The sequence below is a fragment of the Callospermophilus lateralis genome, chromosome 1 (genome assembly GCF_048772815.1).
Source record: "Callospermophilus lateralis isolate mCalLat2 chromosome 1, mCalLat2.hap1, whole genome shotgun sequence".
NCBI classification, from domain to species: Eukaryota; Metazoa; Chordata; class Mammalia; order Rodentia; family Sciuridae; genus Callospermophilus; species Callospermophilus lateralis.
In genome coordinates this window covers 142169547-142184557 of record NC_135305.1, presented here as the reverse complement: position 1 = coordinate 142184557, position 15011 = coordinate 142169547, and the positions used below count along the sequence as shown (strand labels likewise).

Here is a 15011-nt window from a genome sequence, read left to right as displayed (position 1 = left end):
GTGGTCTTGCATGAGGGAAGGGGGCACTTGGTCACTTCTCCCTGCATGAAAAATGGACAGGCTCCCTGAGGAGAATCTCAGATTGACACTAACTCTCATCTGCCTCAGTTCATAGCCCTAAACCTGGAATTCACCTTAGTTCAGAGGCAGGATCCTCTCTGCTTGAGGAATACTTGAGAATTCATTTTTTTAAAGCTCAGCCATGGAAACTGTGATACTGATGAACTTCACAGAAAATAAGGTACCTTAATTTGTTTTGTCTGTCAGGACTGGATTGTAGTGCTTTTTTACATGTCACATAAAGCATGGAAGATTAAAAAAATAAGAATAAATGTGGCCACTTATTGTACATTGCAGAATGAGATGTGTCAAACACAATGTTTGAGACTAAAATTGGTGGTAAATCCATAAATGTAGTCAGTTGATTAAGTAAACAATGTATAACATGTGAAATACATAAAAGCATGTAAACAAGAACAGAAATATTAAATGAAATGCCAAAGATGAAACCAAAGTCCATGTGGGAGATGGACTTTGGTTTAAGGGGACTATGAGGAATGTGAGGGTCTGTGGTGACCTTATGCTGAGTCACTTGTCATCAATGGTCTCTCAGCAGGGAGCTGCCCTGCCTTTGGACAGGAATATGAAAGGGCAGCAGCCCATCAGAACTAGATGCAATTAAAAAAAAAAAACAGCTCAGAAGAATTGGAAAAGTGGCAAAGGATTCAAAACCTGGAAAGTGACTGTAACCAGTGGTCAGGGAAGTCAATGGTGATATTTTGCCCAAAGCAGCTTGAAGAAAGTTGAATGCTGAACCTCCAACTCCTCAGTCTCTACTTTTGTCCCCATAGCTATTTTGAGTGGCTTCCCATTAATAAGATGCCCAGAGGATTCATAACTTCCATGTTGACCAGACACACACTTACCTCCAAAATCTAGAGATGAAGCGAGAGTGGTCTCAGAAAGCCCGGCTGTGCTGTGCATTTGAGGAGAGAAATCAATGAAGAAAGATGTCCCACAAAGGCACTCAGGGACTCTTAGGGTTTGGATATAGGGTGTGCCATAAATATCATGGGGGAGGCAATGCAAGAATCTTGAGAGGAAAAAATGAAAAAGTTGTGAGGTGTAAACTAATCAGTGGTTAAATCCAATGACATAGATGGTAACTATATGCAGGCAGACTGTGGCTGAATGAGGTTGTCTGGGGATGAGACTTTGGGGTTTCTATTTTGTTCCTGGTTTCTCTGGGAGACAGAGGTCTCCCTGCTTCCTGATTGTCATGATTCAAGATGCTTTTCTTCTCTATGTCATTCAGCCATGATATTCTGCCTCAGTTTAAAAACAGCAATTGAGATGGCCATGTATGAACTGACAAATCTCAAATCCTGAGACAAAAAAGAAAATTCCTCCTCTCATTTTTTCTTGTCAGATTTTGATCACAGCAACAACATACCTGACTAGTAATGGACCAGGAAGGCCATTGTATCCTCAGAAAGCTGCTCTGGGATAATAAACTCCATGGTAAATATCCTGATGCTCCATCTAGTACCACTCATTCCTTGCATTTTTATAATGAAAATTGAGCCATATGTCCTAGTTATTCTGAGTTATGCAACAGTTGAAGCATCAGAACCATGCTGGAGGTGAATCCAAGGACATGTAAACAACCTGACCCCTCCTCTCTATGTAGTGGCCTAACATATACACATATGCAGGCATGAGTCACAAGATTGCAGGGATTCACTTCTAGCCTCCATGGCTTGTACAACAGAAGCGTTCCTTCTACTACCAGAAATATACATGTGATCAATTTTGAGAAATACACTAAAACTATCACATTTTAAACTAAACATGGCACCATATTCCACGTGTGTCAACCAGAAACTCATTGCCACTTCCATGATCACTCAGTCTCCACCTAAACATAATTATGATATCCAGGCTTCATATAATAAGATGATCCACCAAACTACCACCCCAAAAAATGTGCATCTTTTTTAAGCAAGATAATACATTTTTTGAGCTCAAATATGTTCATTGTCCTCCACCTATGATCTCCTGTAAATTAAATATTGAAATAAAATGTTAACTTTTTTTTCCCTTTTGAACCAGGGATCGAACTCAGGAGCAATGGGCCACTGAGTCACATCCCTAACCTTATCTTGTGTTTTATTTAGAGACAGGGTCTCACTGAATAGCAAGGCACTAAGCTATTCTTGAGTCTTCTTTGATAACATGATCCTCCTGCTTCAGTCTACCAAGCAGCTGGGATTACAGGCACGTGACACCAGGCTTGGATAGTTACATATTTTTAACACACCTATGTTAGTTAACACTAGAATCAGACAGAGGAAGGAAAACATATTCAAATATATTCACATTAAAATATTTTTCCATAGAATTCTAATTGGTGATTTCTTACTTCTGTATTCTAATTCCCTTGACCACCAAAAAAAAAATGCTTTGGCTAATGTAGATCTCTAGCTAGTAGTGCCAGGTGGAAGGCACAAATCATCACTTCATACAACATAGGTGCACCAATAGCCCTGCTGAGTTGGATTGTGTTGGTATTCTGACCTTAAGTGCAGTCCAAGGAAGTACTAGAGAACATGCTTCTTTCTATGCATTGCCTCCTTATTTTGAGTCAGCAATGGCAAACTAATTCCCCTGATTATCAGGACCAATCATGACCCAATAGCCCCAAATTGGTCTAATGATTCCTTGTCATGAGTAGCAAAAGGGAGGCTTAAACCCAGGTTAGAGCAGTCATTCTTGTGTCCTGTGTTTAGAACTAAGTCCTCTGCACTAGATCAATAATAGGGTTGAATTACTGAAATGGGAATCAAACATTGTGCTAGTGAGTCACTAGTGTGTGGAGTCATTCCCAGTCCCAGGCCCTAATTCCAGCTTCAGGAATTCTGCTTATGCCACAAACATCATTATGTATTGGATATGGGTGTAACCACTCACCAAGATTCATCTTTGGCTCCTCAAAAGCCAGTCAACCTTTTTGTCAGACCTGGTGTTTTAGAATGTTGGGGAAATGTAAGAGTAGTAATGGCAGGAATATGGCTTGATTACTGCCCTTTATTGGCTGTGACATAAGCATTGTGTTCAGAAGACCCATGTTGAATATCACCAGGGTGGTTAAGGTGTTCACTAAGTACATGGATAACAGTTTTGGCAGAAGCACTGCAGGCAAGGAAAACAAGCTCCCTCAAGGGTAAATGCATGTTTCACTGAGAACTAATGTCAGTCTGCCATGATGAAAGTTCTAGTGTCATCAATCTGCTCTGAGGTACCTGGCCTCTTCCCATAGGAAATAACCTCATATTAGAACTCAGGGTTGGGTTCTGCTGTTGCCACCTGGCTATAGGCAGGTCACCTCTGTGAGTGGAAATATGTTGTCATGACCACATGAATACTCTCTCTTCATGAAAGCTGGACTTTTTGTTCATGAGCTGTTTGGGAAAACGTGTTTATAGGGAAGGAAACCACCTGAGATACACAAATTGAATTAAGATCCACCTCATCATCAGGATCATTTCCTTCTCAGGTCACTCTTTGGAGATTATGACCTGGCATCAAAATACCTTCATGACTTTGCAAACAGAGAGTTTATTTTCTTTATAGTAAAACCGTGATGATGAAAACAGTCACTTAAAATCAACTGCATTTCTGTGAAAATAGAAGAAGCTTGTAACATTGAACAGTGAAAGGACTGCTTTTTTATACTCCCAAATTAGATTATTTATATAACTCTGTCTCTCTATATGAATACACTACCAGTGTAACTCTGAATCATGTAAAACCACAAGAATGATAAATTATATTCCATATATATATATATATATATATATATATATATATATATATATATATCCAAAATCACTCTACTGTCATGTACATCTAAAAATAAGAAATACAAATTTTAAACAATTATACTATATAGATTTAGAACTGTTATATTAGTATACTACTTAAATTATGGACTTTCATAAGATAGTTGGTCAAAGAGTAGTTTTGAAACAAACATCCAATTTCTTCAAAGTTGAATTTATTCTAATAAACACAAATCACATTTACATATCTGGCTTCAAATATCAAAGGGTGAATATTATTTCTGTTAACAACTCAGTGGTTAGAAAATTACCAATCCGGCTTCAGTTATTTGGTTAAGTAAATCTACCTTAAAAATGTAAATGAGAAAATAGAAAAAGATCAAACATTTCTGAGAAAATTTTACTGTCCAAATTGACATGTAATATAAATATATAAAACCTTTTTTAAAGAAATGACATGAGAAAAAGTATATACATTATATCACAAATAAGTGTTCATCTTATCTTTGTGGAAATGATACTTCTTTACTATAGTGGGTTATATAACATTATTAAAATAATTATGCATGCTTCTGTAATTTAATGTGGTTAGGAGACTTTGCATAATCAGCTTTCATGGTTTTATTAGACATTTTTGGACCAGAGTCATCAGGTAGCAGCAGTGTCACGCTCACCTTTTACCCAAAGCCTCACCTCCTCCCATAGGACATACACATGGAACTCCTGGGATAGTGTCTGGTGCTGGAAAGTCGGAAACATGGGGCCTTTACCATATGCCCATGTAGAGTACTGGGAGGGAGCCCTGCTCTTGCTCCTTCCCAGATGCAAATTATCCATGATGCTAAGCCTCCTTGACCTTCTCACTGGCAAATTACACAGTTCTGGCTTCATATTCAAGTGATGACTGGTGTTATTTTGTACCTACCAGCAACAGGCTTTGCACCATGAGCTGTTCTTCAAAAGGCGTATAATTCTCTACAACAGGTGACATGACAGTTCCCAAATGCCATGGTCTGCATTAGGAATCTCCTAGGGGTCTTTCCCTAAATAGCAGATTTTGTCTCCTATCACCAAGTCCTCTATTAGCATATATAGAGAGGATATGTTTGTCCATACAGCTGGGGACCAGAACCACTGTGGCATGTCACAGTGTCTCCTCACACTGGAATACATACACATTCATCAACATTCACTGTAGCTCATATAGAAGCCTCTGTGGTCCTCAGCTCTGTGCCTAGAGCAGGAGCCAGTGCAGAGAGGTACACTGGGTCCTCAGCAGACAGTTCTCAGAGTTACCCCCACCCATACCTTCTTTCTGGCACTAATGCCAAGGCATAGGGTAATGTGGTCTGTGGAGACTGGAATATGGTCAGGGGAAATGGTAATCCCAGATAACCTGATGCAGTTGGTGAAGGACAAGCAGATCTTAAGCATCCTGTCTAAATTCTGAGGGATCTTCAACCACCTCAGCAGCTGCCAGATAAAGGAATTAGCAGAGTACATAAAGTCATGCACACACATTAAATGTCGGTACAAAGGAGGATTGCAAAATTTTCTGATTATTTGGGGCCTATTGTTCAGTTATGAGAGAAACTAAATGTGTCTGTAGGAGAATATTCTGATTTTAGCGACTCCAAAATGGTGTGACCACTTTGGAAAGCAGATTGGAGATTCCTTAGAAAACTTTTAATGGAATCACCATTTTACACAGCATTCCCACTCTTAGATGTATACACCAAAGACTTAAAATCACACCCTAGTGATGCAGTGATATCACTGTTCATAGCAGCTGAATTCACAGTAGCTAAACCATGGAAACAATCCTGATGCCCTTCAACATTTGAATGTATAAACAAACTGTAGTACATTTCCAGAATGGAATATTACTCAGCCTTAAAGAAGAATGAAATTATAGCATTGTCAGATAAGTGGAGAGAGTTGGGAATATCATGGAACAGAATAAATCATTCCCAGAAAGCCAAAGGCCAAATATTTTTTTCTGATAAGTGGATCAGGTCTATAACATTCTGAAGGAGAGTCAAGAGAAGAATGGAACATTTTGGATTGAGCAGAGGAGAGGAGGTGGAGGGGAGGCTGTGTGGGGATGAGATGGTGGAATGAGAAAGACATTACTACCCTTTGTATGGTATGATTTAATGAATGGAGTGACTCTGCATCATCTACAACCAAAGAAATGAAAAGCTGTGCTCTATTTGTGTAAACAAATTTAAAAAATTTAAATATTTAGATTTTAATTTTCTTAGTAGGATCTTTGGCACCAGAGGATTTACAGCTAAAGAGCTTGAGGCAGAAACGGGAGGTAAAACAATGGCCTGAGGCAAAGTCTCAAAGATAAAGAGAAGGAGGAACAAAATAGAGCAAACTGAATTGGGAGTATATACATGAAGATTTAGATGTACTAATCACTGTGGAAAGTGCTCAGGATAGAGCAAAGTAAACTATAGAGGGCCATTGAAGAATTGAGGCAAATACTGGTACCTGCAGCAGAAAGGGAAAAATGTTCAAACTGAGTTAAAATTATAGAATGTTTATTTTATCCATCCTTAATAAAAATTTGAGAACAAGGTACATCCATGATGTGTCACTGTATTGGGAAAACTGAAGAAGATGTAGTTGATGAAACTTCTGATTCTGAATGACACCTGCAGAGGTGCCCACATTAAATCACCAGACCTTGCCTTTTCTCTTTTGGCAGCAGCCCAGGCTGCTCCAAGGATCATAACTGGGGCTGTTCCTTTTCTCTGTGAAGTGACCCTGAGTACTCTTCTCCAGCTGACCCTAAATGTGGGTACAAAAAATAAAAGGATTGCAAAAGGATGCCTTTGATCAGACAAATACCAACCTCTGTCCTGCCAAAAGGAACTCCTCACACTAATGCTGTGATTGTCCCTCCAGGGCCAGAGGCTGGGTTGATCTGCACACCGTACAAATATCTTACATGTTGGCACCAGCCACTTCAGTTCTCGAGTACTCTATTGAACCCAATGGTGTGTGAGGTGCAGTGGCTACTAAAATTCGAAGGCACAGTATGTGTGTCCATCCTTTCCAAAGGATTATGACTGAAGGTGGAGCTGACACTGGCAACTAACCTATGAACTTCTGTTCTCTGAACTCTTTGCCCAGTAATGACCTGACCGTGCCTGCCTGCTGATCACTTAAATGGTTATTGCTTTTGCTTGTCTGTGGTCAGTGCAGCAGGCTGAGGGACTTGTCTGTTCATTTATCTTACAATCTAGGTGAAAAAAAAGACAAATAAAATGTTGTCTTCCAGCTCAGCTTTCTGTCCCCCAACTCCATCCATGTGTAGGTGAAAGGGGTTCTAGAACCTGTATTGAACAGTAGAGTAAAGCATTATGTCCCAAATCATCCCACAGTACTGATCATCTTTCAATTTCTTATCCCAAGATTAAATTACATATTCATTTAATGTGCCACTGTTCTGACTTCATGTTACACATGCTGTTGTTTTAATTTATTTACAATACAGACTGTGCCATTATGATATTAATTTTGTTGTTTTAGTTGAATAACATGTAATACTCAAACACTTGAGGTGACAGTGAAAAATGAAACTATAAATTCTTTCAGCTTCATTTCATATATATTTAACCGAATATTTTGGACATTTATCAAAGGTCTTCAATGGGGAAAGAAAATTTATGAAATACTAGATGAGTAACATGTATGACTAATGTTGGCTCTGAACAAATTTTGAAATCTTAGTTGACAAAATATTGGATCAATGAAAAAGAAGCATGAATTTTGAAATCTGAATGCCTTGGTTCTCAGTATTACCATTCTTTTTCTCTTAAATATTTGTTTAGTTGTCAATGGACATTTATTTTATTATTTATATGTGGTGCTGAGAATCGAACCCAGTGCCTCACTTAGGCTAGGTGAGTGCTCTACCATTGAGCTATATCCCCAGCCCATCATTCTTTTTTAAAAAACCTTTTAGTTGTAGATGGACACAATGCCTTTATATTATTTATTATATGTGGTGCTTAGGATCAAACCCATGGCCTCACACATGTGAGGTAAGCACTCTACCACTTAGCTACAACCACAGTCCCTGTATTATCATTATTTATTGAACTATTTCTTATTAAAGTATACAGTTTTAAGACATATTTTTACAATACTATGTAATTTTAGCATGGTTAGATTGGAGTGATGCCCATATGTTTGTACAGCAGATATATATATTTTGTCTAGACTTTATTATTATCTTAGTAGTTTTCATGCTCTCTCTATATGGAAACCAAACTATTTCCAATGAGATACATGTCATTTAATGAATTTATCACCATTGGTACAAGTTTATAATGTATGTTTCCAACTTGTTTTATATGTATGTGATATATTATAACAAAAATTATTCTTGAGAAAAGGATTCAAAAATGTAAAAACCACAATTTTTATAAATGAAAATTGCCAATTGTTTCCCAGTCCTTTCTTATATTGGGTGTCTTGACTTGATATTTAGTTAGCTAATAAATGGATCAATTAATTGAACACTTATGAAATTTTGTTGGGATTTTACTTACCTTGAAATTTAATTATTCATTTCTTTATTGTACCTATTCACCCACATTGTTAATTTAGTGAATATTATAATACCAACCTAAAAAACAACCTAAAAAGCAAACTTAGGGGTATGAGAGGAGAGTACTGATGGTGATGGGGGTCACCAGGGTAACTACTTTGTAATTCATTGAGATCTACCTCAGGAACATCTACTTCTTTTTAATGTGTTTTATTTTACAGAATGAGTTGAAAAAGCAACTCTTACCAAGGAAATATAATTTTATTTAAAAATTTAACAAGAAGTACTAATATTAAAATTAATAAACAAAGAATACATAAATCTGTAAATTCTACACATAATAGACTGTTGTGTCTTTGGAACCATAAAAACAACTCCTTCCCTAAGTCTTGCTGGCTAATTCCAGGTGTTGCACACTACAGGTGTCATCTCTCCCGTGTCCCGAGGCCAAAATTACTTCTCTCCCAGGTGTTTTACGGAGTCTATAACACAGAAACAGGGAAAAAAATGTCACTTTGGATGAATTACTGGCCACAGAGAGTGTCCAGAACCACAATTGTTCTCAGGAAATGCAAGATGAATTGGGCCCTGATCTTTCCTGGGCTCTGGTCAGGGAGCACTGAGGCAGGTATGTTGCCTTCAGCTGAGGCTGTTGTCTGTGGGCAGAGAATCTCTATGAATGTCCTCAGCAGCAAATTCTCATGAAGATTCACCTTCAGAACCTTCTGAGGCTGCTCCCCTAGAGAGTAAAGATGAGGCAATGGGAAGGGTTCTCTAGGACATTTGGGTGTAAAGGCTGAGTAGCACACATCTGGGACCTGAGGAGCAGCCCCTGTGATGACACAGGGTGGAGCAAGGACCCTGCTCCTCCAGCCCTACCCTCTTTAGCCCTATCCTCAGACAGCTCTATGCACTGATTTTAATCAAATTGCACCTCCTCTTGCATGGCCATGGTCACATGTAACTGGGGCCACTTCAGTGCTCTATTTCTTCTGATGGATTGCATAAAGTGCAACAAAGAAACTTAAATAATAGAGAACATGTGATTTTGACCTCTCCCCGCCCTCAAGTTTTTTCCACACACAAATTTCCTCTTCCTAAACTGCTTTATCACTTTTGCTGCATTGAGCCCACATTTTAAACCAGGAGAGGGCCCCTGGAAACAATTATGTTATGGGAACTACTTTCCAATTGTGTAATCTTGACCTAGGAAAGGAAGGGTAAATCCATGCATGCTCAGAGCCAGCAAAGGCAGAAGAACCCAGCTACTCAGTGTTTTCTAGAACAGAGTCAGATTGTTTATGTCTCATACATCAGGCAACAACTCAATATTTCTGAAGACCCCTACACTCAAGCTCTGTACATGGCCATGCTGTATTGCTCAGCATGATTCAGTGGTGTGGCCTGTGGTCAAAACCAGGGAAAGACTAAGAATGTTAGTGCAGAGAGATTTAACAGAAATTGAAGGTCCAAGGATCTCAACCATCTGGATGAGGAAAGCACATTTAGAAAATGTGGGAAATATGATAATGTTTCAAATGTCATAAATATGGGAAATATGAAACATAGAAAAGCTACAGAGGCTCTACATAAGAAAGGATAAATAAGAGAACCAACAGGAAATCAATTACGTACAGATTACTGGTCCTTTTCTCTTCCTCCTCCTCCATCTTCTCATCCTCCTCCTCCACCTCCTCCTCCTCCTTCTCATCCTTCTCCTTCTCCTCCTCCTCCTTCTCCTTCTCCTCCTCCTCCTTCTCCTTCTCCTCCTCCTCCTCCTCCTTCTCCTTCTCCTCCTCCTCCTTCTCCTCCTCCTCCTCTGCATCAGTTTCTACGTCTTCCCTATGTACCATGGCCTTGATTGTGATGATGTGGCCTTAGAAAAAGGAAAGGCAGATTTAAAGTCAAGGTGAGAACTTGATTGATACTGCTCCTGGTGTCCTAGAGACGAAGACAAAGCTCTCCATTCTTCCTCTTGTCTGCACTCTTATCTCCTGGCCTCCATCACCTCACCTCTGCAATGAGAAACAGATCTAGGATCACAAGAGCTCTTTTCCAGTTCACATTCTGCCACTGTACTCAGTAGGGATGTCTGTGTCATCCTGTTCCTCCATGAGGCAGCCACAGTCTCTCTGACTTTCCAGAGTTAGGCCTCTTGAATATAAGCACATTCAGATGTTCCTCCTAGTCCCAGGGCTTGGCAATTAGATGAAGACTGGAGGTTAGAAACATGTTCAAGGAGGAACTTCTCCCAACTCTTTTATAGGAGAACACACTGACCTGTCAAGGGAGCACTGAAACAAAGTTGCCCACATTTGGGAGTTTATTTTAAACCAGGAGTAGAAAAACACAGAAGAGAAAGTGCTTCTCTAAGAAGAGAACATGCAGAGGGGAATTGTGACTTCTTATTCACTGCTTAGCACTAGTGAGAGCTTCAATTACAGTTTAAGAAAGTCACTTTAAGAAAGTGTGTTCCACTAGATTCCTTCCATTGTGCATCAAAACTAAAGTGCAGATTTTAATTCTTTCATGCACAATGCCAAAAAAAAAAAATAGCCAACAATAAAAGCCAAGCTACTTGATGCTTAGAAGAGGCAAATTCAGGACAAAGTGGGACTTTCATGGACGATTGTGTTTAACTGTCAAAGCCCAAAAATGTCTTCTTATAAACAGGATGCTCAAAGTCACGAGGTCTACTAGCTCTTATTTTTATAAAAACAATACATATTTCTGTTTATTTTTATTTCATGCCAGTTCCTCATTTCCCACATGAGTTAGGTGAACTCAACTCCTAGAAGGAAACCTTTCTCATTTAGTCATACCCTTAGGGCTGTTCCTACCTGCAGTCTCTTCCTCATCACTGCTTGAATCATAATCTTTGCTCCATGTCCAACCTTTAGAGACACAAACATCAGCAACAGCATTACTTAGGATTGTCTCATGCATTCTTTGTCACAATTAAGCTCATGATGGTTACTAGGATTGCATGATATTTGTCCTGCACAGAATTGTGTGATTGAGGCTTGGTTATTAGTATGGTAATAATGAGAGTTGTGAAACCTGTATGAGGAAGGGTCTCCTTGGACGTGATGAGGTCATTTAAGAGTATGAGACTCAGAAGTAGGAATATATATTTCTCAAACCCTTGCTAGATCCTGGTTATATAAGAAGAGAAAATGAATCATCTGATCCCTGCTGGCTTCCTGTCTTTCCATCTGATGTCTCCATCCTGCACCTGCAACCATGCTGATGCCCCAATCATGCAATGCAGCTAAGAGGGCATTCACTAAAGCCAAGTGTTTGCCAGTGCCATACTCTTGTATCTTCAGGACTGTAAGCTAAACACACCTGTATAAATTATTCAGTCTCAAGGGATTTATTATTAGCAAGAAAAACAGAGTCACATATTAATGGTCAGGATCACCCTGATCTCTGTTCTGGCTTCCAGACCATCTCTGAGCTCTGGGGAGTCAGAAAAATTGCAAACCTTCAAGATTGAAGTTTTCAAATTTTAACTACTTTCTTCCATTGACACATTATTACTCTCTCCTTGAAATAGACCAAGTTTGCATGCAAACCATGATGCCAAAAGTTTCAGGAATACAAACTCACAGAGCATATACTGTGCCGTTATCAGAGCAGCTGCCCAAAAGAGAATGTGAATGTTCTCTGCCTTATGCATATGGGTCTAATGGCCACTTGAAATGTGGAACTGGGTTAAGGCTTTGAAAGTTTTGTATTAAAATTTAAATAAAATTAAAAATGTATACCACATCCAAAAAGTGATTGCTGTTTTGGATGACCAAGACCTGGAGTTCAAAGATGAAGCAAGCATAAATTTCCTTCCCCTAGGTTTCCTTGGAAAGCAGTTTGGTAGCATAAACTCACTCCTCATTTAAAAGTAGACTGTGGACTCATGCAAAAGGGTCAGGAACTCTCTGAGGGACTGAGGAATCTGAATCAACAAAATCAACATTAAAATCCAGATGGCTCCCCACAAGGTTAGGCACATCCACCTAGAGCTGATTAGAAATGTGGGACACAGTGCTATTTTCTAAACTTCCCTAACAATTCTGGCTGGTCCTGGTGAGATGCCAGGTGGATAACTGGCTCACTGTAGAGCCCCACATGCTGGCCAAGTGAGGTTTTAGCACAGAAGGGCATTCATCAAATGCTGATAGGGACTAAGATGAAGACACTCTGCAGGGATGAGCTCAGAAATGAGGAGGAATGATGAGTACAGTGATTCCACCCTCACAGTGACCAGTCAATGTCAGTATCCATGTATGTCTGATTAGAAGGACCTGGATAGCATTTGAGACCAACAATGTGAAGACCTATCAGAGACACTGTCAATGTGATATCCTGCAGGCCACACAAGGAGCAGAACAGACCTGGACTCTGGGATCAGACACCACTGCTGAGCTGAGCTTGACCTTCACTGGAGCCCATCTTTTGCTCTGTAACTAAATGAGCTGCAGCTGCACTGGTCATCCCCCATGAATGTCCCTTGAGTTTAAACATGTTTCTCACAAGGTATTGTCTACCAAAGGACCCAAAAAGGAAGGTTTCAATGTCAGTTGGAACATGCAAATAAATCCCTTCCTTTGCTACTGGAAACTCTGGCCTGGGCATCTTCTCTGTCTCAGATTCCTGCCATAACTGAGCACAGTGTGCTGGTGGACCTGAGGGTCACTGTTAAGGATTGGCTCTGTCCAGAATTTTGTGCTTAGAATAGGGTTTGGAAAATAAATTCTGACACCTTTCAGAGAAAATGTATATGAACGTGAAAAGCTGTCATGAGTGAAGTGTGATGAACAATCAAATGCCCTGACTAAATACAGGGCCTACTGACAGGTGATGTTTGTTATTAAATGAAGCTACTGGTGCAGTGACAGGAATGAAACAGAGCTTTTTCCTTACTGAGTGTTGTGAAAATTTTCCATGTCTGGATGGGATATATTTTGCATGTTAATTGAGGTATTCTTGGCGTGGAATGAACTGCACACATGGAAAATTCATCATTTGTTCTATTCACACATATGGAAAATCATGATCTAATGGACATGGCATGTTTTGTATAAACATGCATGTTTGTATAAACATGACATTGGCATCTTGGTGTGTATATATCTAGAGAAACACACAAATGTGCAAAAACGAATACACAGGCACACTCAGAATCACATGATATGGATGTACCCAGAGAAACACATACAAATTATTCCTGGAACTAACCACATCATTCAACTCTCACAGGTGCTATCAGTAACTATAGAGAATGGCCATAGTTTTTTGTGTTTTTTTTTTTTTTTTGTGTGTGTGTGTGGGGGGTGTCCATATGTTTGTGTTTTTTTTTTAAATCAATTTGGACCACAAGCTCCTCACTTTTCATTCTCAAAGAGTTAGTGGAATTACTGAGACTCTGCACTCAAAAGAAAAGAAGACTGTCCGACCCTTGGCATCATCTACATTTTGCATCAGGAAGAGAGTGAAGCCAGGATACATACCACTTATGGCTCCTCTTGAATCCTCCTGTAAATACAGAAAAGGAGTCACTATGAATATCAAGCCATGCTCTGTCCTGTGTGCACAAGTCTTTTTTTTTTTTTTTTTACTTTTTGACATTAGAAAATCCAATGAGAAAGTGGTCAATTCAAGGGAACTCAAAGGCAACAACAAAGCAAATGTACACTCACCAAATGACACAAGCTTCTCTAGGGGAATTTGTGTCACAGGTCTATATGAGGTGATAAATAAGGAAATCAATGGCCAGGAGGGAAAACCACAGCCAGGCACAAAGTTTGCTACCATACAATGTGTAGTTGATATTCTTTCTTGTTAATGTTGCATTCAGTGAGGTCTCAGTTGACAACAGACACCCCCATGAAAATCTGCACACTCAGAAAATTGTTTTTGTCATTTCCAAGAAATCATATCATATTATAAGAGAAAGAGAAAATAAAAGGAACACTTGGATTTCAGAGGAAGAGAAGCAAACTTACCATGGCTTTTGATGGGGCCTCCTGACCCATGCTTTCTCCAGGAATGAACTCAACCATGCCATTTGGGGGAACTAGGAGGATGCAGATTGACTATTATTATATGACTTATTGCTTATGAATTGTTCAGGGCATTTCTTGATATGAACAGCAGTGAAAATACACAGCAAAGAAAAGAACAAGAATTAATGAGAAGCAGAACCTTTGGTTTTCCAGCTACACTAGAACCACGTGTGATATGTACATTTGATATTTTGTACCCCTAGGTATATATCTTTATAGAGATGACCACTGAGGCCACTTTAAAAGTATGGAAAATATCTCACAACTCTGTAGGAGATATGAGTACACTAATATATTGGAATAACCTGGAGTGTGATATATCACTAAGTGATGAATACATTTCCCTATCCAAAGCATTACCATGAGAACAATTTTCTGAAATCTTATATCTTCTGTCACTCACAAAGATGAGAACCTGGATCTTTTGACTCAGCATCATCTCTATCTACAGAGTGGGCCTAATAACCAGAACTTAAGATCTGGGTGTCATGAAGTGTGAAGGAATTGTATTATAAAAATCATGCATTAGTGTGGGTT

General features: G+C 39.2%; 1 pseudogene; it reads left to right on the top strand.

The window, feature by feature from the left end:
• The first annotated feature begins 5220 nt into the window (after positions 1-5220).
• LOC143399204 (KH domain-containing RNA-binding protein QKI-like) lies at positions 5221-6858 on the top strand (annotated as a pseudogene).
• The last annotated feature ends 8153 nt before the right edge of the window (positions 6859-15011 follow it).